Here is a 27127-nt window from a genome sequence, read left to right on the forward strand (position 1 = left end):
TCTGCCCCTGACTTATTTACCCTTTTTTCTGGCTCTGAAGTATATGCATGTACTTCTATGAGTGCTAACACTTCATCTTAAAATAATGAGTAGGCATTTTGTTTTGGATTCATAGCCCCATCACTGATGCTCTCTGTTGTTTTTTTCACTTTGGTTGTAAGTGTAGATGTGTGTTTAATCTGTTAATTTTGAATTTTAGTAGTTGAGAGTTGCTTATTCTGAAAATGTACTGTTATTTTCAGAACATGCAGTGAAAGAATGCAATTAGAAACTAAGCCCAGGAATTTCAGTGGCAGGTCAGGCACTTCTGGCCTCAACTGTCATTGACTAGAAGAAGAATAAAGCTCACTGTGCCTCAACAAATCACAGAAGCATTCCCTTCCCTGATGTTATGATACATGTCATATGCTCTGTTGAGAGACAATATGAATGTGCCTGGTGGATAACTATTCTCTGGATAAACTTGGATATTACTGTGTCTTCTCACTGTGCCTTATACAATCCACATCTCTCAGAATGATGCGAATATGTAAAATATAAGCTGCATTTAAAAACCAGAAGTGTGTGTACATCTACCAACCATGGAAAAAACGTTTGAGAAGTAAACTGGATGCTATGGTGGAGTTTCAAACACCAGCCAACAAAAGAACCTCAATGTTTTTGTTTTCATTCCTGTACTTTTTAGAGCCTATTTCATCATTATTCATGCTTGATTCAGAATTTTAGCAGGGAGTTGGAAGAATGCAGTGAAGTTGTGTGATTTAAGAGGTTGATGAACCACCTTGGCCTCCATGCATGGTAACTGAGAGCAAACTCATCTTGCCTGGAAATTCCAGGTTCCTGGGAGAGAAAATAAATGAGTAAAACCTACAATTTGAGAGAGGAAGAAATAGTTAAAAATAAATGTTTGGAATTGTCAAACCTTGGTGAGAGAATTCTGCCCAGGATCGTACAGAGCCAGGCCATGTTCAGAGTGGTGAAAGGCAAGATGCTAAAGATCTTTAGTCTGTTGTTTTACTCAAATATCTGAGTCAATATATTGCACAGAACCACAGGTCAGGTGAATATAAATGGTGCTGTTCGAATTTATCCGGCCAGTAACTTAACCTCTGACTCACCCCAGCTACGGTACAGCATTTCAAATGTAGTCTTCAAGGAAGGATGAACAAATTTCTTAAGCCACTGGGCACAAACAAAACCTTCAAAATCAGTCAAGAATACCTCCTTGTTCCCACTGCTCTGTCACCCCTTGTGCCCTGGGATGTATTTATTGCAGCTAATGCTAGGAAAATTCCATCTGTCTGTCTGTGTTCTGTGCTCAGAGTAACTAAAAGTACCTTTCCTCATTTTGTCCATCTCATATTTAGTTCTGTGGCCTTCTAAAATTTTCCAGATCACCAAGTGTGATGACTCTCAGCTAAGCATATGGATATCCATGGCCTCACAAACTAACCTCTTTTGTTAATTTACTTCAACTGAAGGGAACATAAAGAAGGGAGTGCAAAAACATGGTTTTCTTGACAGTCCCAGCAGTTTATGAATTAACTAATTCAGGCCACAGAAATCCTGTGTATTACTAAGGGACTTGAAAAGAATGTGTCCTCTCACCTGGGATTTCGTTTTACCTTCGTGCTCTCCCAAAACCCACCTGACATGCAGAGCTCCCACTAACAGTGGGGAAGGAGCTTAGTGCTTCCAGAAACAAATAAGGGTGATTAAGTGCTTACCTCTGCTTTAGCTCTTTACCTATTAAGTATAGGCTTTGGAAATGTCTTGTTTGTGTGTAACAGAACTACTCCCGTTGCTAAATTCCATTTCTCAGTAATTTTCCCCCATTTTTAATTAAAAAAGGGAGCAGAAGTGGGTAATGGTTGGAAGGAGCCAGCTCAAGGATCCAATATGAATTTCATGCTAAATAGGTAGCTGGAAAATCCTGCCTGTGTTACAAGGCAGACACCAAAACACAGGACTACTTGCTGAGGTTAATGTGTGATGGGATGGCCTTGAACAACTTATTTATTTTCCCAAGGCCCGTGAATTGCCAACACAGGGAGTACTTGTACTGTAATAAAATACTGTGTATTTAAAAAGAATTCCTTATTTCTCAGGACAAATGTGACCTTGATTAAATTATTTCTATTTTTAGTCAACTTTAAGGTCTTTGGAACTTCTAAACTTCTTAGCAGCTGTTCCTCAGATGTCTGCTGGCCTGTTGGCCTCACAGATTTCCCCACCTCCTCCAGAGGACTAAGGACTCCAGATATGTCCTGAACAGCCAGGGATAATGTTTTGTGGCCAAGAAAGACTAAGTGGTGCCCTGTGCTCGGGAAACGGCTCTATAAATGGTCTCCAGAGCTTCCCCACAGAGGCTATACGTTGGAGAACCCTGTTAAAGAGCAATTCCGCTTTAGAAGTTGCACACCGAACCCCAAACACTGGATCTTCTTTCTGATGCCAGTCTTTCTTCTGTACATTGTTTCCTTTGAGAGCAGAATACAGGCAGAATCTCTTAGGCTTTTGCTTTACTCTTTAATCCGGCACCACAAACAGAAATCCTTGGGGTTTAAGCAGCTTCACCATTTGTTTACACAGGTCTACACTGGCTTTTTTTTCTTCTTTGTTGTTTCATCTGTGGTTTTCCCCCTGCCCTGTGTTTTGGATGGTTCTGTTTTCTGTAGGAAATTCTGAAAGGCTGTTTAGCTGCATGCATACCACCTTCCCCATACATCCACCTGGTCATCTCTGCATATGGTGTAATACATGACCAGCACTCTGTTTTCTAAGCCATAGTACTCTTTCTTTACTGAAGTACTTCTAAAACCAGCAGAAACGTATTTTCCTATGGACCTGCAATCCACAGTGCCCCTGCTTTCCCTTTTGCACTGATTCAAGCAAGTCGTACCCACTGCTTGCCTGGCCAACAACCACACAGATAACTGTTGGGGTCCCTTTGCAGCCTTTCCTGCAAAGTGGTGTTGCCATGTTGAGTTTCTTGGCTCAATTGAGATGCTTATAGATGTTTGTGATGTTCGTTTGATGTTCACAGAAGTTTTAGGAGCTTTGTCCCTACCACCGTTTTATTTGCCTAATATTAGATGATGAGAAAAGATGATGAAAAAGATAGCAACTTCATGCACCACTTCAATAGCGAACCTATCTGAAAATGCACCTCTGTACAGTCAGAGACAGGGTGTCAGTAAATATCTTATTGAATGTCTCATGTTCCGTTGCTTATTTGTACAGCATTGAAATAAGAATTTTTTTTTGAGCCAGATTGTAAGCATATGATAGAGATGGAAACCTTAGTACTGATAAAGTATTATTATCCAAGTGTTAACTAAAATTTTACCATCCAGACGTTGTTTTGTTAGAGCTGATGGAAGGCAAAACCCTGCAATGCCAGTGACATTTGGATCAGGACCAAGTTATGGTATTAATAGTTGGCAAAGGCGCTGGGTTTTACTGTACTAACCAAATATTGTCATTTATCGTTTCTCAGGTACCAACTGAAAATACATGGGCTACAGTCCAAGTGCAATACTTGTGGAGATTAACAAGTTGAAGATTTAGTTCAGGGCAGTCCTGAAACTGCTCAGGTATTAAAAATGAGGAGTACTTCTTGGTACAAAATGTCCTCGAGCTTCACCAGCACAGATGTCCTTTCAGTAGTTGTTATGGATAGTATGTGAGTAACCACACCACGACGTGGGCCTGAGGTACCACTCTCCTTTCCTGGTAGATATGAGACCATTTAATTGAAGATCTAGTTATGGAATTTTCTCTCTATGAGTAGAATTCCATAGTTTATTATACTGAAATTCCCGAAATAGCAAAAAACCCCAGCCTATAAGGGAGGATCAGGCAGCTTAAAGCTAAGATAATAGAATCTCATGTTGTATGTGCACTGGGTTTTTATGGCCCTTATGCATCAAGAATAAGACTTGCAAATGCTGTATCTTTGCAGAGGTGGAGTTTTGCTGTTGCTGATTTATTTTCAATTAACTCTATCTGTACCAGATAACTGTTACAGGTACTTAGAATCATAGAATAACCAGGTTGGAAGAGACCCACCGGATCATCGAGTCCAACCATTCCTATCAAACACTAAACCATGTCCCTTAGCACCTCATCCACCCGTGCCTTAAACACCTCCAGGGAAGGTGACTCAACCACCTCCCTGGGCAGCCTCTGCCAGTGCCCAATGACCCTTTCTGTGAACTACTTTTTCCTAATGTCCAGCCAGAACCTCCCCTGGTGGAGCTTGAGGCCATTCCCTCTTGTCCTGTCCCCTATCACTTGGGAGAAGAGGCCAGCACCCTCCTCTCTACAACCTCCTTTCAGGTAGTTACAGAGAGCAATGAGGTCTCCCCTCAGCCTCCTCTTCTCCAGGCTAAACACCCCCAGCTCTCTCAGCCGTTCCTCATAAGGCCTGTTCTCCAGCCCCCTCACCAGCTTTGTTGCTCTTCTCTGGACTCGCTCCAGAGCCTCAACATCCTTCTTGTGGTGAGAGGCCCAGAACTGAACACAGGATTCGAGGAGCGGTCTCACCAGTGCCGAGTACAGAGGGAGAATCACCTCCCTGGACCTGCTGGTCACACCGTTTCTGATCCAAGCCAAGATGCCATTGGCCTTCTTGGCCACCTGGGCACACTGCTGGCTCATGTTCAGTTGCTGTCAACCAACACCCCCAGGTCCCTCTCCTCCAGGCAGCTTTCTAGACAGACTTCTCCTAGTCTGTAGCACTGCATAGGGTTGTTGTGCCCCAAGTGCAGGACCCGGCACTTGGCCTTGTTAAACCTCATGCCATTGGACTCTGCCCAGCGGAGCAGAGTCTCTCCCTACCCTCCAGCAGATCGACACTTCCACCCAGCTTAGTGTCGTCCGCAAACTTGCTAAGGGTGCACTCGATGCCTTCATCCAGGTCATTGATGAAGACATTGAACAGGGCTGGACCCAGCACTGAGCCCTGGGGAACCCCACTTGTCACTGGCCTCCAGCTGGATTTCACACCATTTCCCACCACTCTCTGGGCCCGGCCATCCAACCAGTTTTCCACCCAGGAGAGTGTGCGCCTGTCCAGGCCAGAGGCTGACAGTTTCCAAAGCAGAATGCTGTGAGAAACTGTGTCAAAGGCTTTACTGAAGCCCAGGAAGATACATCCACAGCCTTTCCCTCATCCAGCAGCTGAGTCACTTTGTCACAGAAGGCGATCAGGTTAGTTTGGGAAGACCTGCCTTTTGTGAACCCGTGTTGACTGGGCCTGATCACCTGGTTCTCTTGCATGTGCTTCATGATAGCTTTCCCTGGCACTGAGGTCAGACTGACAGGCCTGTAGTTCCCTGGGTCCTCCCTGCGACCCTTCTTGTAGATGGGCACAATATCAGCCAGCCTCCAGTCCAGTGGGACTTCCCCAGTCTTCCAGGACTGTTGGAAGATGATGGAAAGGGGTTTGGCCAGCACATCCGCCAGCTCCTTCAATACCCTTGGATGAATCCCATCTGGCCCCATAGACTTGTGGGTGTCTAGTCAGGCTAGCAAGGCTCTGACCACCTCCTCTTGGATCATGGGAGCTCCATTTTGCTCCTCTAGCTTCTGGGTTTGTACACAAATGGAACGACTTTCTTTACAATTAAAGACTGAGGCAAAGAAGGCCTTAAGTACCTCAGCCTTTTCCTCATCCCCTGTCACTGTTGTTCCTTCTGCGTCCAATAGGGACTGTATGGTCTCCCTAGTCCTCCTTTTATTATTTATATATTTATAGAAGGATTTTTTGTTATCTTTCACAGACTTGGCCAATCCGATTTCTAGCTGAGCCTTAGCCCTCCTGATTTTTATTCTACACTATCTCACTTCCCTCCTGTAGTCCACCCAAGAGGCCTGACCCCTCTTCCAGAGCCCACAGACGTTTCTCTTCTTCTTGATATCACTCAAGATCTCTCTGTTCAACCAAGCTGTTTTTCTCCCCTGCCGGCTTTTTTTCCAGAACATGGGGATGGCTTTCTCCTGAGCTGCTAGGATTTCCGTTTTGAAGAGCTCCCAGCCCTCATGGACTCCCTTGCCCTTAAGTACTGTCTCCCATGAGACTTTGCCAACCAGCCTTCTGAAGAGTTCAAAGTCTGCCCTCTGGAAATTTAATGCTACTGTCCTACTAACCACGTTCTTCACTTCACCTAGAACAGAAAACCCTATCATCTTATGATCACTTTGTCCTAGGCGTCCACCTACTGCCACATCCCCCACAAGGCCTTCTCTGTTCACAAACAGCAGGTCCAGGAGGGCACCTTCCCTTGTTGGTCCATTCACCAGCTGTGCAAGGAAGTTGTCTTCTATGCACTTCAGGAACCTCCTAGACTGCTTCCTTTCTGTTCTATTGTACTTCCAGCAGATATCAGGAAGATTGAAGTCTCCCACAAGAACAAGAGGCATTGATCTAGAGATTAACCCCAGCTGTGTATAGAAGAGCTCATCAGCTGCTTCTCCTTGGCTAGGTGGTCTGTAACAGACTCCCATCACAAAATCTACCTTCTTATGGGCTCCTCTGATTTTAACCCACAGGCACTTAATCTCCTCACTGCCACAATCCATCTCAACGATGTCCAAGTCCTCTCTTACAAAGAGGGCTGTCCCGCCCGTCTACTTGAATGGACTTAGAAATCTTTTTGGTTTGAGGTTTCTAATATCTTGCTTCTTTTAGTGTATAGCACTGATAGTCAGGTTTTGTGTAAATTTCTTGATGTTATTTCTACCATAGGTGATCTTATTTCTGACTACAAACACTACTATTTAATTCTGTCAAAGGTGTTTCCGTAATTAAATTCATAGTGCAGCTTAATAACAGTTCAGAGAGCATAAAGCTCCCAACAGTTCTATTTGAGAATGGATACATAAGCTACAGCTTGGATCAGAGATAGTGAAACTGGATAGCGTTTTGTGATCCTAAAGCTTTTCTGTTCAATCACATCTTAAAATTCTATGTTACTTGAACGGAAAAGTGTGTTTCTAAGTTTTTTAGTACGGTGAAGAAATCACAATAAAATAGAACTGTTGGCATTTCTTTGTATTAAGAGCTGTTCTGCTCTCAAAGATCCTATTAACTTTAGTGTGAACTGCTTGAATGAGACGTTTGCAGGGTCAGGTTGCTTAAAGGCATTTGGATGGAAGCTGTCCTGGCTTCTTTACCTGATGAAGCCTGTCGAATACTGTGTTTCGTTCTGGGCCCCTCACCACAAGAAGGACATTGAGGCTCTGGAGTGTGTCCAGAGAAGAGAAACGAAGCTGGTGAAGGGGCTGAGAACAGGCCTTATGAGGAATGGCTGAGAGAGCTGGGGGTGTTTAGCCTGGAGAAGAGAAGGCTGAGGGGAGACCTCATTGCTCTCTGTAACTACCTGAAAGGAGGTTGTAGAGAGGAGGGAGCTGGCCTCTTCTCCCAAGTGACGGGGGACAGGACAAGAGGGAATGGCCTCAAGCTGTTCCAGGGGAGGTTCATGCTTGACATCAGAAAAAAAAAAAAATCACAGAAAGGGTCATTGGGCACTGGCAGAGGCTGCCCAGGGAGATGGTTGAGTCACCTTCTCTGGACGTGTTTAAAAGTCAGGTGGACGAGGCACTAAGGGGCATGGTTTAGTGTTTGATAGGAATGGTTGGACTTGATGATTTGGTGGGTCTTGTCCAACCTAGTGATTCTGTGATTCTATGTTGAATTAACAGTAAATTACTACTTCTCTCTCTCCTCGTATTTTTCCATGAGAATACTCAGGAGGTAAGAGTTTTGTTGCTTAACAGAGAAATTATCAATTGTCGTTTGACAGTAAAGAAATGTCAACATTAGAAAATCCTATTGACCACAAGTATTTTGCAGGCTTTGGAAACTGATGTTTCATGAATACGGGCATGGTGCAGATGCCACAGCTTGAATAAACTCTCTGATCAAGGATACAGGTGTATCTTTGGATGCAAGAATGCAGACTTGGGCACTGCTCCCTTTCTAACGTGAGCTTTACCCCAACAGATCCTTTAATGCCTGTGCTTACAGTGACAGAAAGCCTTTTGATTACCAGTGCCTATAAAGAACAGATGGTATCTTCTGAATGTGTTTTAATACAAGAAAGTATCGAGTATAGATTGAGACCACGCATATTTAAAATCAACTGTGTCTGTTAACTCCATTTCAATGTTACCTGTGCTTTGAAGAACTTAGGATATTTAATATGTCTGCAGACATCCAATAAATTCTTACTCACCCCACCTGCCTCCTTGTGCTAAGTTCCTGCTGTTACAAGTAGAGCTTTGATGAATATTTAGATTGCACTATAAAGTTCTTTCCTTCAAAGATATAGATTTTCCTCATGGAAACACTTTATTTCTCTTCAGAAACACACGGGAGAAAAAGATTGTCTTATGTCTGCAGCTCACCAACGTTTCCAGTGGAGTGGCAATGAATGGATCTTCCTAGAGCAGTACAGAGCAGCAAATACAGTTTCCCGATATCTCAAAAGCTAGGTCAAAACCCATCAAGTTTAGTATTTTTGGTACTAAAACTTCCTCTTTCCCCAGTTTTGAAATGATTGCAATAATCATCTTCTTGATGGGTGTTGTTCTGTGTTTTGTTACGTGCTTGGTAATCTTGTGACCTCCCTTACCCCCACCCATCAGAAGTCTCAGAAATCTCAATCGTAGAAACCTGGCTGGGCTTCGTTTTACTTCTTCAAGAACCAGCTATTTAGTATGAGATGGAGTTTTACATATGCAGCTGTCTGAAATTACAGTCCCTTTTCTTAAAGGGGATGTTTACTGCCTCATTAATATCAGTTAGAAGTTCTACTTTATAGCATTGCATTAATACGAGCAAGGTGGAAACATTAGCGGAAGGCTGAGATCTGAGATTTTCATTAGTGCTTTTCAATATCGTTAACTGTCCTTGTAAAGCAACAGGTTATCCGGTGTTCTTGTGAGAAATGTGTACCCCTTATCTGACCAGACTGTTTATAGAGCTGTAGATATATCATTTATCATCTTCCTTGTCTGTCTTCACAAATGACCTCTTTGTGAAGTTTCCTTGTAAACAGCTGTTTGATCAGAGTTGAGTTTAAGAGATCTTTCATAGAGTTTCCTGGAAGACCTCATCATTTAATGGTTTAATTTTATCTTGAAGCATTTGAGTTCCATGGAAAATCTCTTCTATGGGTGTACGTACACCCCTGTAAGAGGAAAGCTGAGATCTTGCAGCTTTTTGTGTTTGTGCTATGACATCTGGCCTTTTACAATCCTGACAGAGGACTCCTCAGGAAACCTGGATCATGTACATGCTACTTTGGTCTTCAAAGCAAAATTGGAGATCTGTGGAGATAATATGAATTTTCCTTGTGTTGCTGGGGAATAAAATCCATAGATGAGATGTGTTCTCATAGAACAGTCTTCTGGAAGTTTTTCCCTTCAGGGAGCTAATGCTTCTAAATGCAACGGTAATTGTTAATGGGAGGAGGCTGTGTTTTCAGGCAGAGTTCATGTATGTTATCATTGCACATGCTCAGCTGACATATTATCTTTGGGTCCTTCAGCCACTGCTGTAATATGAATAATCCATACAAACTCGATCAAAAGCAAAGCCTTACTGTTTTACAGACTGTCCTTTCAGCCAAAGGTCATCTTTGAGCTGATGACCTTCTCATCCAATGAACAAGATGAAGGGCTACCATTTTTTCCAGATGTCAGGTCCAGAAAGATTGAGTGCTTTGCCTGAGGTTATGCTCCTAACTTCCTATACAGTTGGGGAATTCTCCTCACTGCCAGACCAGTTTCAGAAATGAAAGACTATTCTGCTGCCTCAGTTAAAGGTTTTTGTTGTGAACTAACAGTTCAGCACATATTTTGCAAGGTGCTGAGGGTTGAAACTGTTACACTGGCTGACTTTGCTAAGGTTCTACAGAGAAATTCAGTGTGTGTATGTATGTGAAGACTTCTCTCATGTTCACTAAAAGTCCAAGAGCCTTGGAATAACAGAGTCCTGTATCTCAGGGTTCTGCAACATAGAATGCCTCAGACTACACAGACTCTCTGGGTTATACTTGTTTCCCACAATTTTCTGCGTGTTTGTCTCTAAATGAACCATGAAATGATTCAATGCCCACATGTGGTTTTAATAACAAGCGTATGTGGGCAAATGAGAAAATACAGACCATTCGACTAGAAGTTTCCAGTGTATGATACAGGTTAAAATTGAAGTAGGTTTGTTGTACAATGTTTGTCAGAGTCAGTTAATTACTTTTGGGTTATACGACATTTTAGGTGAGACTTCTCTCTATAACCTGGTAACAACTGTTGAGCAATTGAAGGCTTCATATTTAATCAAGCACAGATTTGGAACAATAAGCTCCAGTTTGATCTTCACTGTGAACTTCTGGGAAATTTCTTTAGTGGTGTTGGTCTTTGGGTTTTTTGTTTTGCTGCTGCTGTTTTTGGTTGTTAGGTTGTGGTTTTTTTCGGTTTTGGGTTTTTGGGGTTTTTTTGTTTTTGGTTTTTTTTTTGAGAGACAGAGAAAATTCAGCAGGTAGCTTTCTGATCTTGTTTTAACTGAGAGTTCTGTCAAGGGCTTATGCATGTTTAATAGAAAGTCGCACTAGGCATCCACATCTTGAAAACTAGAACTGCTGTAGATAGATTCTGGCTTCATGTAGTCTCACTGTGCAGTGCAATCCTTCCCTTCACCACATATCCTCAGCTTTGAAAAATGCGTCTGGGAAGACTTTTGTGTCTTTCATTTTATTTTGTTATCGAGTAATAAGTTCTTACATTTTCAAATTTTCTGTCTCAGACCACCTCATGTTCAGCTCTGATGTTCCTTCTTCCATGTGTAGTGAAGGGAGATTGTGATATCCCAGTAGCCTGAAATCAGAAGAAATCTATTGTTGTCAGATGAGAGAATCTCACTTACGCTATTCTGACTTTATCTTTTCTTTTGATCACAAACTGGAAGGGTTAATGTTGGTTTAGGCTTAACCAGCTTTTGCTAACAATCTGGCTGAAGCTTGCTGATGAAATACACGGTGAGAATTGCCTTTGTCAGTCTTTGAGACTGATGTCCTTGTGTGTGAAAAGGAGGAAAAGTGATAAATAAAGACAAGTGCTTGAGAATTTTCTGGATGGAGAAAAGAAAAATCTGTTCCTATTGCTCTGATGAGAAGGTGAAGAAGGAATGACTTAAATTGCTTCTGGGGAACTATCCTACAGAGCAGGACCTGAGCTGGTCCTCTGTGCAGTCCATCCATCAGGAGGGGCTGTTTAAATAGGTTAGACAAACATGTTGGGAACAGGCCCTGCCCTTGGTCAACGGCCTTCAGATTGCTCTTTCTCCATAGTACTGTAATTCCTGGGAAAGACAGGTTTAGTTGTAAGAGAATGCGAACAAACAGTGCAAGGGAGCAGTGCTTTGGGTATTGTGTAGGATAAGAGACTAGTTTGACAGGTGGATAAAGCCTGTAAAATTTGTTGAACTATGTTATTTCTCCACTTGTGTTACTAGAAGAGTTGTTTTTCTCTGGAGATTTTTTTCAGTATCTAAGTGATGTATCGGGTTGACCATATTACGTAGAGAAACCTGAACTTGGTCCATAAAGGCATGTATGTGAGATGTGGTGGGCTGCACTGGTTTCTTCTCACTGTGGTCTTTGGACACCAAACTTAATTGCAAGGAGGAGTTACCTGGCACGTGCATAGGTCTTCTTGCTGTGCTGTGAGGAGCATAGGTCTGCTGGAAGCCCTGAAGTGACAGCAAGGAAACTGCAGTAAAATTTGCTGTTGTATGTCACTCAGGCATAGAAGCTGGAGAAGGTCAAATGGTCTGTGTTTTGGGAGTGCAGAGGATTTCAGAAGTACGGTGATGCTGAGGGAGGAGTATTTCCCATGGTTGTTCTTGCTTTCTGCTTCACAGTAGAAGCGGACATGACCCCAGGCAGCTTATAGACCTTGTCACAAAGTGGGGGCTGTAGCATTGAGGCAAATTTTGTCATGTTCTACAGGGGAAATGCACTTCTCTAAAGCACAAACGTCCCAAGGTGCTGTAGATGGTAACACCTGTATGCAGTTATTTTATCTCTGGGCTCATCAGGTTTTAGGAGCAGAGCCATATCTTAAAGGAGCTGTCACAGCAATTCTTGTTTGCCTCCAAGGTGTCTCCTGAAATGCTCCTGCAGGTAATTAATCACCTAATAAAAAACACCCTTTGACAGTAGGTGGAATTTGGAAATTAATTTGCACCCCTTAAATGAGGCTTCTAAAACTATAATTATCATGAAAGGAAGAAACAAGCTGTGTCAGGTGTATAAATGATTTATTTATCAAGAAAAAACTTGTCACCAAAGTAGCACTTAAGCTTGCAGTGTCTGTGCTGTGTTTCTTTTAAGTGTGTTAAGCAATGACATTTGCTTTCCCTCTCATATTTGCAGGTACTGGGCAAGTCTTCAGTTGTTTGTGAAAAGTTTGGTACAAAAGTGACCTGCAACAAAATTATACCTGCCTTTTTTGTGTTCTCTTCCTCTAATGTGTGATCTCTTCTTGCTTCCCCATCACTCCCTGCTCAGTGGCTTACCCACTGGAGAGTCTCTGGCCTCCCCAGAGGACACTGCAGACCTTGTGCAGCCCATTCAGCTGTTTGGATTTCTCATTCTCTCTCCAAATGGTGGGTTTTGTGAACTGGATGTTGGTAGCATCAGGAAATAGATAAGGGGAGAAAGTTTTAACAAGTTGGCTGGACTACATATAGTGTAAGTTACCTGGAAGAAGAGGAAATCCAAGATATCTGATTTTATATATATATTTTTTTTAATGATACAGGTTTAAAGATGCCTGAGATTTGGTTTTGGTGGTTGTGAGAAGGCAACTGGTTTTTTTTAGATCCGGAGAAATATGAGGCTAGCAATGTTTTAAAAGTGAATTGTTTATATAATTTACCTTCAAAATCAAGCAAATACCCTGTTAAAAATGTGTCAGTGAAGTATCAGACCTGTGCACCAGAGCATCAGAAGACATTTCAGCTGTGTGGGTGAAGGCGACACAGGCTTCACTGCAACTTTTCCTGTGAAATTGCCACTAACTGGTGTCTACATCAGAAGTGTGTTTGTTGCTGACAGTGTAATTTGCTGGCTTCAGAGAGCATGTGGTGTGCTGATATACTGTCTGTAGTTTGTGTCACATGGAAAAAATTGTATTGTTATTACATATTAATCTTGTATTATTGATGCATTAATTTCTGAAAAACCCCAGAAGGATTTCTGTTCAGTTGTGTCTGACTGACTACCCTACTGCAGAGCTCCTTCCACACTTATTTGCCTGAAGTTAAGTTGACTTGAAAGTGGGATGTGGGTGCTCAACACCAGTGGCTTGATTCAAAAGTCTTTGCTCATGCCGAGAAGATTTCTGGAGTTAATGCCCCTTGAGAAAAGCTGGAGTAAAAGTGAAATCACTTACAGTGCCCTTTTAATTTACATTTTAGTTACATGGTCTTCTACACGTATGGTGTACACGTTGCTGGAATGAATCACAAACAAAATAGGCTGCATTCAAAAAAACCCATGTGATGCTATTAGGTTGGAAATGCCATACTTTGGTTATAGGAACTGACAGGTTGTAAGCAACTTGTGTGAGTAAAAAATACTTGTGATTCTTACTGTGCTTAGGAATGCATGTTGGAATAAAGCTATACAAAAACCTTTCAATATAAACTAATACCTTTCTTCTTTCTCCTTCTCCAGAGTTTTACCACCAAGTGTTTTTACTGGATTGCTGAATTTTCTGGAGTTGTAGTGGAAATAACTTTCATGAAAGCTGAGTGGCAAAAATTAAATGCTGTGGAATGCAGCTGAAAGGAGAGTCCAACTACCCTGAGCATGTCCTGGTTTGCTTGAAATACGGTTGCCCTTTACAGGCACTCAATTCATCTTGAGGCCAATTTGAACAGTGCGCAGTGCAGAAATGATGAACTGTTATGACATGCCCTGAACCAGCTCCAGTTCAGCTTGTGTAAATTCTACATGTGGGGTGCTTTTGGAGCTGACAGGTGGAATTTTATTGTGATTGTATTTAACTATTCCACCACAGTAAAGGCTTTTGTCATTTATCTTACTAAGTTGCAAAGCAAAGACACCAAGTTCTTTACTTTTACTGTTAGTGAAGTACGCTGCTCAGGGTCTGGAGATGTGGATAAAGATCTTCCCCGTGCTCAGTTCCACATTCCAAATGGGTACTTACCAGCAGGTCTGTGGGTACAGGACATCATGTTCAAGGTCCTTTTCTGGGCTGGCCACTGCTGGGTGCACCATGGTGCTGGTGGAAGTAGCTCATCCTTGATTTAAGCCTGACAGTGAAGTCAGGCTTAGGCCCCCTGTTAAAATTAATTTAATTTAAAATTAAAATTTGCCACTTTAAACTGGCTTATTTGGCAAGAAATGGGGATGGAGCACATTAGTGGCAGGGCTTGTAATGAGCACTTGGGGGCAGGGTAAAAGTGACAGCCAGACCCCTCTATTTCCATGGCTGCAGCTAGAAGAGGGAGTGCAAGGAGGCAGTGGAGGTAGAGCTCATTCTGCTGCACGTTCTGTCTTTTAGTCTACTGGGCATTTCCCTCCAGCATAACAGGCTGTTTTCACCATGCCTATCAGCATTTCAGCATGAAATTGGGAACCTTCTTTCCACCCCAGATTAGTCCTAGGTCTAAGACACTGACTTCCAAATCAAGTCAGGTCATTTACTGGCATCACATCGGTTGAACTTTTAAAATTGCATATGTGAGCACAGAATCAGAACACTGTTCTGCAGGTTTCTTAATTCTTTTTGTGATCCCAGACCACTGCCAGCATTTGCTGTTACTGTTGAAAGAATGATATTAATGGTATTGTATCTTTTAATTGAAAGCTACAGTTGATTTTTGCTCTTGTGTGACTTCCTCCGACTGTAGTTGTTTTGTCTGAAGTGATCTATTAATATTTGCACTGAGATAAAAATTGTGTTTGAAGTGAAGAAAGCATTCTGGCACAAATTAGAAAATCCCAAGGAAGATAAATGAAAAATGTAATTAAAATGCCTTGAGATTGAAACATTTTGGGAATTGTAATGTATAGCTTGCTAATGTCATTACAAAAAAAACCTGGTTTGAGTCACCTGGATTTATTATATGCTGCTAACAACAATCTGTTCCTTTTCAGCCCAAAAGGTTACAAACATTGCACTGGAAAAGGCATTTGCTTTGAGATCAGCTCAATCTTTGTATTAGGCAATAGCATTGCTTTCTTTCCTTTTCTCTTTGGCCCTTAATTTGCTTGTTAGTTTTCCTCTCCTGAGTGTCTGTTGCCCACTGCTTGTGGTCTAGCTGTGTGCAGTGCCACTGCAGGGACACTGTATCTTTGATCAGGAGCACTATTTTTTCCTTCAGATGCTGCCTTGCAATTCTGTCGAACTAATTTGAACAGATAGATCTCAGTCTCAGGGCGAAGGGAGCATCATTCGTGTGTGACCTGTGGGTTGCAACCAGAACAAGGACTTTAAACCCTGCAGGAAAGAAACGGTTCTGGAGACCTGCCCAAGAGCAGGTTTCTCAAGCAGATACTCAAATAGTGTCCACTGAAAAGGTAAATTTTCCAGAGATTCCTCACGCTTAAGGAATGACTGGCTGTTTCCTCAGCCAACGGTTTTGTGTTTGATTTTCTTTCCTCTCAAGTAATGCCTGTTAGGAGGGCTGGCTTTCTGTTTCCTACCTGGAAAAAATTGGGAAGACTATGGTTCTAATAGTGTATATGTTAATCCCATCTTCTACTGTGTATCACAGACAAAAGCCCATACCAGCCAACACAACTTAAGCCATTGTAGTGTGAGTTTTATGAATCTACGGGAATTGACAAATCTGCCACTGGTTGTGGTGGGCATTTGACGTAGCTGAAAAACCAATGAGGAAAAGAAATAATCTAGTGGAACCTTCTGGTTGTGAAACGGCCTTTAAATGAATAAAAGCTGTTAGCACAGCAGTTCCCATCCCTTTCCCTCTAGAGGCCAAGCTGCAGTGGGCGTACAATTTGGCTTTCTCCTTTTGGTGTCAATGTTTTCCACAGAAGTGCGTTTCTTAAAGGGACCATCAGTGTAACAAATGCTGCACTCGGACCTGCTGTGGGAGAGAGGAGCGTGCTGGGAGTGGTGGGATCTGATCCCATCCTGGGGCTCTGGCAGTTATGTCAGATTTTTCTGGTGCTAGTTGTGATGTTGTGATACTAAAACCTCTTGATGGAGCTACAGTTGTGTTGTTACCTTGGCTTATTCTCTGCTGGGTGTTTGAGGTCACTTTGAGTTCTTTATTGTATATCTAAAGTAACCCACAGAAAAGTTTAGACTATTTTCTTTGGCTCTTCCCTTCATTCACCACATGGGTTGCAATACCAGATGAGGAGAAAACTTTGTTTAGGTGTCAGTTCAGCAAAACACTCTGGCCTATCTCCAGCTCTTGAAGAGCTTTTGGATTAATGGGAAGTTGGGAGTGTAAAGAAGAGAATGGAGTCAAAAATCTTGTTTGAGTCTGGTGTTTAATGTTTTTAAAGTGTAATCTTGTCCCCATTCAGCAACAGTGAAAGCTAAGCATGTGCTTAAGTGCTTTGCCAAGCACGGAAGCGATGATTTATACTGGTAAAGTGGAAACTTAATAGTATCCACTTTGCTGATCACAGCTATAAGTAGGATTTTATAGAAGAGTTAGCTACTGTTGTGCTTTCTAGTTCAGTTCAGGCTCTGAAGATGGCCCAAACCTATAGCTGGGATGTGTGGACAGCTGTGCAGGATGAGCAGATGAAGAAAATAATGGTTCTTCTGTATCTGGGATGTTGTATTTGTTTAGTTCTTGCCCACTAGAGCATCCTTGTTCCTGTGGATCATGTTCCCATGCTCTTGTAGTTTGGCACACTTTCCTCATGTCCAAGCTGAGTAACCGACTGTGAAAAATGGTTCTGGCTTAGCTTTATGGTTTAACATTGTGATTATGAGAGATCCTCAAGGCAAACAGAAATGAGGTGGCTGTATAAAGACATGCAAATGAATTCAAAGGCCTAGGGTGAAAATATATTCTCCATAAATGAATCAAAACAAATCATTGAGAGTGGTGGCTTTTATTGCCACAGGTCTGACAGTGTGGGTGCCATTGTGCAAGCGGGGTTAGACTCCTTTGAGGATGCCTGCAAGAGGTTCTTGAAAGCAGAACCTCGATGTTCTCTGCAAACTGGGTTTGTGTATGCCATCAGGCTCATCTAATTTTTTTCCCAGCTTGCTGACAGGCAGGAAGCTGGGGTGCAGTAAGAACAGCAGTAAGAACGCTTTCCCAGGGGCTCAGTTGTGACTTCTGAGTCTGCAAGTCCACACCTGGGAGGGCAGCGAGTTCCAGGTGGGCCTGCAGTGTCCAACTCGACATTGTACAGCTGCTGCCTTTGGGGAGGGTGAAAGAGGGGCTCTGTTAGGAGCATAGGAGCAAAGCATCTTGCCAGCTGCATACACAGGGAGGTCCATGAGGATTTCTGTGTAAATAGTGACAGAATCTGGTTAAACTATCAAAAAAAGGTCTACAGAGGGTAAAAAAAATAATAAAGGAACTATCCTTCCTGTATCTATACATGTGTTGTCTAACTGTTCATTTGGGTCCGAGCAAGTGCTTGTTGCAATTTTGCTGTTTGTTTTCATGGGTTTTAGATTAGGTCTTTTGTAATGTAGAATCAGATTAAAGTTTGTGGAATTACAGCTGCAGTTCAGGAAAGCTCGCGCTTAACTACATAAAAGCTAGGAGAGACCATTGTCATAAGGTACTAGGTGCCCTGATGTAACACAGGCAAGTTGTTTCTCTCAGGAACTCTGTGAGACTGTGTCTTAAGGTTGGGCTAAAGCAGCACAACTGTTTATTAAAATATAATAAAGGTGGACGAGGGAGAAGAAATAGTTCAGCCTTATTTCAGGCACACAGGATAGTCAGATTGTTCAGCACAGGACTTACAGACATACTTAACTGCTTCTCTGTAAAGACGTGGGAAGCTGGATTTTACTGCTTTGCAGAACCAACTCCTGTTCAGCTAACACCATCAGATCACATGCGGTGAGCTCTTCCGTGAAGATCAGTCCTTTAACTCCACCTGGACTGACTTGGCTTTTGGGTTGCTGTGTGGCAGGCAGTTCACGCTGGCCTGGTGAGGCTTCCCCACTGTTTGCTCTGATCATCATTTCATTGGCACCCACTGGGGCACCACACATGAGACTGCGAGCACCTTGCAAAACAAGGCTATTTCTTCTTTTACCTGTGGTGTGCAATGTAGATCTGGCTGTTAATAGCTGAAAACAACAGTCACACAAAGAAGCAATACCCCAGTTTATGGGTTACTCACAATATTTGGAATGTGTATACACATAAGCGTGTGTGCAGGTATGCGAGATAACTAAAATATCTTTACATGAATAGCATTTCCTGCATTTGACATTAATCTGCATTTTTTCTCTCTGCCACATGATGGGGATAACGGTGTAAGATACATAAACAGCACTGCATGGGTCGTGCACTTCAAAGAAAGAAGTTTCAACTTGGCAGTTTATGTTAGTTGTTCCGTTAGTGTTGGATTTTCACTAGCCTTGACAGAATAGTTTTCTCACAGTATCTGTGGGATGTTTTGTTTAAAGCAGAATTTGGTTTCATGTCTTGTTCTACTGGGTTGGTGTTTTTTTTGGTTTTGTTTTTTTTTTTCCCCACAAAATGCAAGTATGCAGGAATACCCTTACCAAGTCATCCAGGCTGTCAATGGAGCAACACACCAAAGTGCATATGTAGTAATAAATGCAAAGGAATTCACTTAGTTTGCATTGATTTAATTGGGACTTTATGTTGTACTTACATGTTCACAGTTTGGGGTCAGATGCAGCCACCTGTTGGGCTGTTGTGTCCACTTCCGCAGAAACAGGGACATTGCAGCAGTTTCTGCTTAAGAAGTTAATAAGAGCATGTCCTAGATCCTGCTCTCACCCTGAGTCAGAGTCAGTGCATCCAGGGAGGGACACAGTAGGATCCAAAATATTTGATCGCTGTGTTGTATGCTAGAACCCTTGCAATCTGCTCTCTCCTCTATCTAAGGAGCATAGGTCCTGATCCAAAAGCTATCAAAGCCATGTGTGCAAAATTCCCAGTGATTTCAGTGCACTTTCGATCAGGCTCACATGCAAAGGCAGAGATTGATTTTCCCATTTTTTTTTCCTGAAATCTCCTAGTGAGAGATGTGTTTAATTTTTATGGTGAGAGCTGCTCTGTTGTATTTGCGATCATAATGCAGTAACAAGACATTTGTAATGAAACTGCTGTAGGTTGAAATACATCCAGGGAAGAGAGGAACACGTGTTTCTTTCCAGTCTGTTAATTTTTTGTGGCTGTTACTTTGAGGACATGAGTTCCTATATTGATGTCAGTGCAATTATAGCTGCACTGTTGTCAAGTTTCTTTGATTGAATATTTGCTGGGTGAAGTAATACTGTCACCCCTCTCCACTGATCCACCTACCTTAGGATTCAAACATGCTGCTACTTTAATTCCTTGTGCTCAGGTCCTTGTGTCTCATGCAAAATCCTCGTTTGAGGAACTGTTCAACTCAGATATCGCAAATCTGCCAGTCCAGTGTCTGTCTATAATTTTTTTCTTTGATTAGACTTTAAAAGTTTGTCTTTAGAGTCTATCCCTTGAATAAAGCATTATATTTTCATTTAAAACATTGCATGTATGTAGAACACACATGAAAATGCCTTCAAAATTAGGGAACGGATGGGGTGCCCACATAAACTTGCATGCGTGTGCGTGCGTACCCACGTATTGGTGTAATATCTTCTCCAAATGTTAGGGTTTCTCCTCAGAAGGCTTTTTACAGAAATGCCACACTCCATGCTCTAGAGTTCTGCTCCTCTGTTTTTTTTCATGAGAACAAAGATTGGTCCTTCATGGTCCTAAACTCAATGCATGTGCATGACTTAAAGGCATTACCTACCAATAAATAGGAGATTAGCTGCGGCTTGTGTATTTCCTGATCAGTTCAGGTTTTTTCAGATGGCTCGTTGTTATCCCGTTTCCTTTAACGATGGGACACTTTAATGAGTTTGCCATCTGACATACATCTGCTTCCTGTTAAACAATACCTTCATTCTTCTAGAGCTGCTAAACTCATCTTTCATCCTACAAGATTTTTATCTGTGCCCTGAAAACAGCATGTACGAATTGATGTCAGCATATTCATAATCTTGTTGAGCGGGCATTTTTTGATATGTTTTCGAGAAGGGACAGTGAAACAGGCTTCTCCTTTACTGTTTGTTTGCTGGAGAATGGGAGAACATGGATATTATTTGTCTAATTAGGGGCCAATCAGTCCAGCTTCTGTTTGAAGTCCAATAGGATCAAGTTCTACGGCTACCATTATACAATTTGTACTAGTTATTCTATCCTGCCAGAAAAAGAAGGGGCTGGTGTGAAAGGAGGGATTTTGTGGGCTGTTAATGTTGTTTCTTTGAGGAATGAGCCTTCAGTGACTTAATGATGTCTCACGTGTGTGCAAAATTAGTGCTCTGTGATCATCAAGCTCTCTTAAATCAATCCAGCTTGCATTGAGTTTGTGCATCTGCCTCAATGCTTCTTTTTTTCCCCCATGTTTTGGGAACACGGATTCATGTCAGATCTCTGACTGTGTCTTTCCCTTCACTGGTCAATGCTGCTTCTCCAGAAAAGCTTTTCCTTCCTTTTTCTTTTTCTTTTTTTTTCTTTTTTCTTCTATTGGAGGGAAACTGGATAAAATTTTCCTTGTATTTATCTGTCTCTACATAATGTCCTTTATATCCCGCTTTTATAGTGGGTGTGCAGTGCTGTTTAAAAGAAAATCTTGTATGCAATGTTTTGCCACACAAGTCCAAAGGACATCTGTGAGAATAGCTTGTAGCTGAATTAAGCAACCAATGGGGCACATACTACTTTGTCTTAGAAAGGAATTTGCTTCTAAATATTTGTATATTCCAGGTGACAAGTGGAAATACTTAGGGTTTAGAGAGCTGGGGAAACAGTGGAAGCAAGGTGCATTATTTATTTGAGGGTTAGTGGATGCTTGAATCAGAATAATGACTGTAATTTAGGAATTTTGTATTTCTTCCCACTTATAGCTTGCAGTTGTTCCCCAGCTCACACAGGGTTAATTTTACTTGCTTGAAAATGTGGGTATTGCTGATTACCTGAGGTGACTGTGGATGCATGATCTGAAACCTTTGTTTTAATGATACTCTTGGCAGTGTTGGGACCTGTGTTTCTGCCACCCTAACTGCCGTTCTTTTGCCTCTGGCAGTTCTGCAGAGCCGAGGGTTCCGACTGAAGAGATGTGAAAAGTTGTTTGTTACAAGTGCAACTTCATAGTTCTTGCTTTGATGGCTCAGCTTCCCGTGGGATTCCACCTGTCTCTGGCTTCATGCACTTAGAGGAGGTGCTGTGTGTGAACTGGATCTTTCATTGTGTCTGCTAAGGGATGGAACCACAAGGAGATCTTCTCTGGTCATTGCTATTCTAGCATTGTCATACTCGCTTGAAGAGTTTTGTTTCTGACTGCATCAGTGTTTATTAACAAAGCTCTCCATCATTTAACATTTAAACTTGTCCAGTCTTTTACCAGACTCAAACCTTTCATCCCTAGGAGCTGCAGGAAGACAGCTGATGGCTTTGAAAGCCTTTCATTTATGTTAGGATTACAAATTGCCTTCGTTGGGTTTATTATGGAGTCTGCAGTTTATCAAGAAGGATCTGGGAAGCAGTATTAATTGAAACTTTGCAAGAAGATAGGTGTACTTTGTCAACTTTGGGGTTTTCCACGAATTGTGGCTGTGCTGAGCTCCTGTATACCTTCACCTTCAGTCAGGATTGTGGGAAGCTACAGGTCTTCACAGTGGTGTCTATTGCTGTGACCTCTGACATGACCAGGGCAAAGGTTTAGTTCATGTCATGCTGTCTTTTCAGATCTCATCGTGGGGAAAGTATATTTATAGCTGGACCATCAGTTTATCGTTATGCAGACGTATTGGGCAAGTGTGTGAAGAATTATAGGAGGACAAGAGACTGAACCAGGTTTACTGTCATTATTAATAGAAATCTTTGGTGTTAACCTCAGTGGGCAGATGGAGTGTTTTATTCTACCTGTAACTGGAACCTATTTGAAAAGAACCATCTTTTATAAAGAAGATGATTAAAAAAAAAAGGAATGTAAGAGACTTCTGTAAAGGGAAGATTGTTCTGAAATCTGTGGGGTTTGTACCCTTAGAAAACAGTCTGTTTTATGCTGCTCAGAGGGGGTTTATTAGAATTTTCTTAGCAGTTACAATGGAGAGGGCACGTTTTGACACCTGCAGCTCAGACGCTGTGGTGGAGTACTCCTTGTAAATACCAATTTCAGTAGTGGTAAGATCTTTCTGAGCTTCATCGAAGGGTATGCAAGTGACAGGTTAGGTGTGAGTTTGAGAACTGCTCCATGACAGCTGCAATACATTCTCCCTGAAGTCCACAGATATTCTTGCTGTTGGCCTTTGTGAGAGTTGGAGTGTCGAAATCCTCATCGTAGCTGTTGGCTTTTCTCCCGTTGCTGTTAACGAAGGGAACAGCGGAGGTATGAGGGAGAGCAGTTTCTGGAACGTTGGTGCAGTTTCAGGGACATGGAGGAAGCTCTTACAAGGTGAGCCTGTTCCTCCTCTAGCTGTTTATGCCAATCCCTCCTTCAGTATTTACTCTAACGTTTGTAAAAACAGCTCTGGAGAGCAGAGCCTGCTGAACTGGAGACAGAAAACCTGAATAAACAAACATATGCCACAGATTAGTAAGAACATCTGTAGGTTTTATATTGTTTTGAGAACACATACCACATACTTTTTCATTTCTTATGCTTTTCTAGTTTCTCCCTTTCTTTCTGTCTCTCTCTTCTTCTTTTTAAATCTATTCTTAATAAAGGTTGGAGGTAAAAAGCACAGCTGGACTATGCATGACATGCCACTGTTTAATTTCTAGCTCGGAGGATGAGAAGAAGAGTAGTTTTATTGTATCCTAGAAGAGAATAAAGCCACATGCAAATTCCAGCCATGGACATCTGTTTCCTCTTTGTGTGAAAGAATTCTCATATTTGGAAGGGAATCCCAGTTCTGAAGGGGCTGATGAGGTTTTTTTTTTCTTTTTGGTTCTTCCCCCTCCTCCTTCAGCCTTGCTCTACTCACTCCCTGGCTGCAGCGTTTCCTTCGGGACATCAGCTTGCAATTTAGCATCAGATATTGAATGGGGGAGTTTTGAGTTGCTTTAAATATTGTGCTGTAGTTACGAAGAGTATTATTAAGCTCCTCCTTATATTTCTTTTATTTAATTAAACAGTTTGGTGGGAGGACTTTTGCTCTGCCATCAATCTTGCCAGTATTTTCTTTAGAAGCAAGATGTGCACATCTTGCTCTGTCTGTGAAGTGCAACTATTGCTAGAAGTAATTTATTTTATTTTTAATAATTTTTAAAATCTTTCTGTATCAGAGGAATTAAGCAGACCTGTAGAAATAGTGTGCAATGCTCATTACATTAAGTTAGGCATCAGGTGCTGGGGATGACAGTGGCCAAAGTCAATGCTAGTTTCACTAACCTGTAAAACATTTTGAATAATGATTTACAGCTGTCTGGGTCTTTAAACTTTTTTTGGTGGTGGTGTTGTTAGACTTGACTGTGTTGAACAAACAGCACAGTTATCTAACATCAAGCCAGACATGAGAACTGGTACTCTCTGTCTATTTTATATTAATGTCAAATGAGAGGTTGGCAGAGCTCACCAGGGTTTCATATTTGCTGGCAGAAAGCTACTGACATGTGTGGACCACATTTTTATTGTTGCCTTAGCCTATTTCAGGCATAAATATTGTTGCCTGGCAGGGTGTGATTCTGTTCATTGCTGAAAAGCTTGTCTTTTAAAAAGCAAAATATGCAGAGGAATGAAATGCTGTAAATGTTCAAATTAAGAAGCGTCCCCAGACTGCGAGATTTTGTTGCGTCTGTTGTGGTAGAGGAATGAAAGGCGATAAGCGATGGCTTTTCATTGTTGTATTAGTTACCCTTGCAGAACTATTTCTTTTTGCATATATTAATCCTGCTTTTGGGCACGAGCTGCTTAGTCTGGTCTCTTAGGAAAACAAAGCTTATGCAAACAGGGTGTATGTGCAGGGAGCACGGAGCAGACTGTGCAGCCCTGGGACACCTTGGCCACAGAAATGGGGTGGAAAGGCAAAGGCTACAAAGATAAATAGAAGTTCTTGTAAGTTTCTTGAAAATATATGTGTGAGTGGAGAATGAAAGTGGTTAAGGGGTTTGAGGGAAGGCTTGCAACAGGAGCTGACCTTCCAACACGGGCTTTGCTGGAGGTCCCTGTGGCGAGAAAATCACTTGGCCTGGCTAGGAAATTATTTGGCTTCAGAGAATGTGATGACAAAAACCAAATCTGCCAGAAGCCAAACAACCTAATGTTCCAGTACCCATGAAATGGCTCTTGTGTGTTTTGTTTTTAAGTCAGGATGTTGTCAAACAGGCTCCAATGAACACTGTACGAAATGGGGGACATCTCATGAGGATCTTCTTAGTGCAGGCAAAGGTGCTGCTCTGCTTGGTTCGGTTGGTGGTGCTTCCTAGTTTGTTTGGGGTTTGCATTTTCAAACTCTATTAAAGTGTGGCTTAAGACTGTTTAAGCCTTTATCCTGCAGGCGTGTTGGAGAGCAGGGAGCCCAGCAGTGGTGAGGATCCCACTGATGTACATTGAAATCTTCCTAGGCATTTTGGAAGCCTGTGCATGGCAGCATCTTGTGGGACAGAGAAGGCAAAGTGAAACCGATAATCCTCATCCCCGTCTGGTCCCTGCCGAGTGAGACACGGCAAACACCAGTAACGCAGAAAATCAAACAGCAATCATGAACAAATTTCCTCGTTGATTGAAATGCTTCTATCTAGGAGATAAAAAGGGGTTTATGTCAAAAGCTTCCCTTGTTGTCTTATTAACAGCTGCATAATTTTATCACTCATTCACGCGTATAAAAAAGCAAATCTTGGAGACTGTATTTGAAAGCTTGTTTTGTTTGGTGTACAGCTGGATACAGAGCGTTTCCTTTTCTCTTTTTTTCTCAAATTTGAAGCAAATGTAGTGGATAGGATTTTTTTTCTCCCTACTTTTTGACCTAGATAATAGAAGATTGTGTTGCTTTTCATTTTACGTTGTAAAGAAATCATGCCATTTAACTCCAATTCAACAGTGATGCAGTAGCATGTGAAGATGAATGTATCTTCTCATAAATATATTACAACACATTACTGTCAAATAGCTGAACTTTTTCAGTCAGTACGAAAAACAAAATTTAATTGCTACACTAGACTTTCAAGGCCCTGATAAATAAGAGCCATGTCTGACCTTTATTGTGGAGCTCTGAGATGCCACCAGGGATATTGCTCATTGTTCAAGATGACAAACTTCCTCTGAGATTTCAGTTTGTCAGCTCGATGTACAGCAGTGACATTGATTTCTTCTCACTGCCATTTCCTGCCTGAATAGATAACAAATTATCTGTGGCAGGTGTCTGTCAAGCTTTGTTTTGCCCAGCAGATTAACTTAATAGACTCATTTATTAATCATTAGTTGCAACACAGTGAAGTAGACAATACTCTAACTCTTACGATCTTCAGTGGATGTACCATTTCAGATTCCTTTGTGTAGCTTGAATTTGGTCTTAATAAGTGGTTCATATCTCTGTAGTGAATGTCTTTAACCTGACATTAGTCATATAAGAAAGAGCAAAGATTTCTGTATTAGTTATGTGGACCCATTTTGAGCATGTGCTGCTCTTCATGGCCAAAGGTGCGTAAATGTTTTCTGAGGCAAGCAGAATTATGCACAAACTACACAATCGGCCTCCTTAAGGGGGAAAACTAATCTGACATGCACCATGCTTGTGAAAGGAAGATAAAATTAGGAGAAGAAAATAGATACTTGGAATGAGATTTGAAACTGGGGCTGTCTGGCTGTTGAAGTGGAAGAGAGAACTGCAGAATCATTTAAGAAAGGGCAAAGCAGACCAGCAGATACAGCTGTAGGGCAGTACTGACACAGGCTAGTGTTTTCACAGGGCCTCCTTCCTCCAAGATGCCTTGAGATAGAAACCCAGGCTGGAGATGGCAAAGGGAGGGTTGGTACCAGAAGTGGCTGTTGGACAAGCTTGTCAGAGTGGTTAAGGAGGAGGAAGAGCCAGAAGAACGTGGTGAAGAGATTGGAAGAGGAGAAAACAATAAGGAAAGGCAAAACCCTTGGAAAGTGATGTCTCTTGTTGCAAGGAATCACTCAGCTCAAAGCGAAAGCTGACTTACTACATGTGTTGGCCCTACACAACCTACAGAGCTGTAGGAGAAGTATGTTTGCTTTTCTCCCCCATGTTAGGAGAATTCTATAAAGGAGCTGGAAATGCACGAGTACTGCTGGGGACAAATGGCTGCAAGAAGGAGCCTAGGTAGACACACAAGCTCTTGCTGGACAGAAGAACCTCTTATTACAGGTGATGAGAAGAGAGCAACCAAGCTTCTTGTATGGGTTTTAGTTGGGTTGTGGTAGCTCTTCACAACCCGCTTTTAATTTGGAAGGGAGCTTGTTAATGTGAGATCACTGAGAGATGTTCAGGAAAGTTTCTGCAGCTGATGCCCGAACTGCAAAGCCTTGGTTTCAGCTCAGCATTTGTGAGAGTGTGTATTGCTGAAGATGTTTTCTTGTCAAGCTGTGTTCCTGGCCTTGGGAATGTGTTTCTTGAACCATCCTTACGGCTTTCTTGGCTGAACGTCAAACCAAGAATGTCCCTGCACTAGATCATACTGCTTATTGCCCTTCTAGGCCACCCTGGTAACAATACATTAACCTCTCAGCAGGGAATGTGATAAACAAAGTAAAACTCCTTTAGTGAAACCAGTCATTTAATGGCCGCATACATAAAGTGTCCTTAAAGATTTGTAAATGTAATAAGCTACAGTCCACTGAGTAAACACTAACTGTTCCTAATTTAGCCAGTTGAGGAACATGCC

General features: G+C 42.0%; 1 protein-coding gene across 2 annotated transcripts in view; it reads left to right on the forward strand.

The window, feature by feature from the left end:
- SLC25A26 (solute carrier family 25 member 26) overlaps positions 1-27127 on the forward strand; it is a 94249-nt gene that overhangs the window by 40642 nt on the left and 26480 nt on the right. The gene's annotated exons all lie outside the window — the stretch shown is intronic.

The sequence above is a fragment of the Phaenicophaeus curvirostris genome, chromosome 11 (assembly GCF_032191515.1).
Source record: "Phaenicophaeus curvirostris isolate KB17595 chromosome 11, BPBGC_Pcur_1.0, whole genome shotgun sequence".
NCBI classification, from domain to species: domain Eukaryota; kingdom Metazoa; phylum Chordata; class Aves; order Cuculiformes; family Cuculidae; genus Phaenicophaeus; species Phaenicophaeus curvirostris.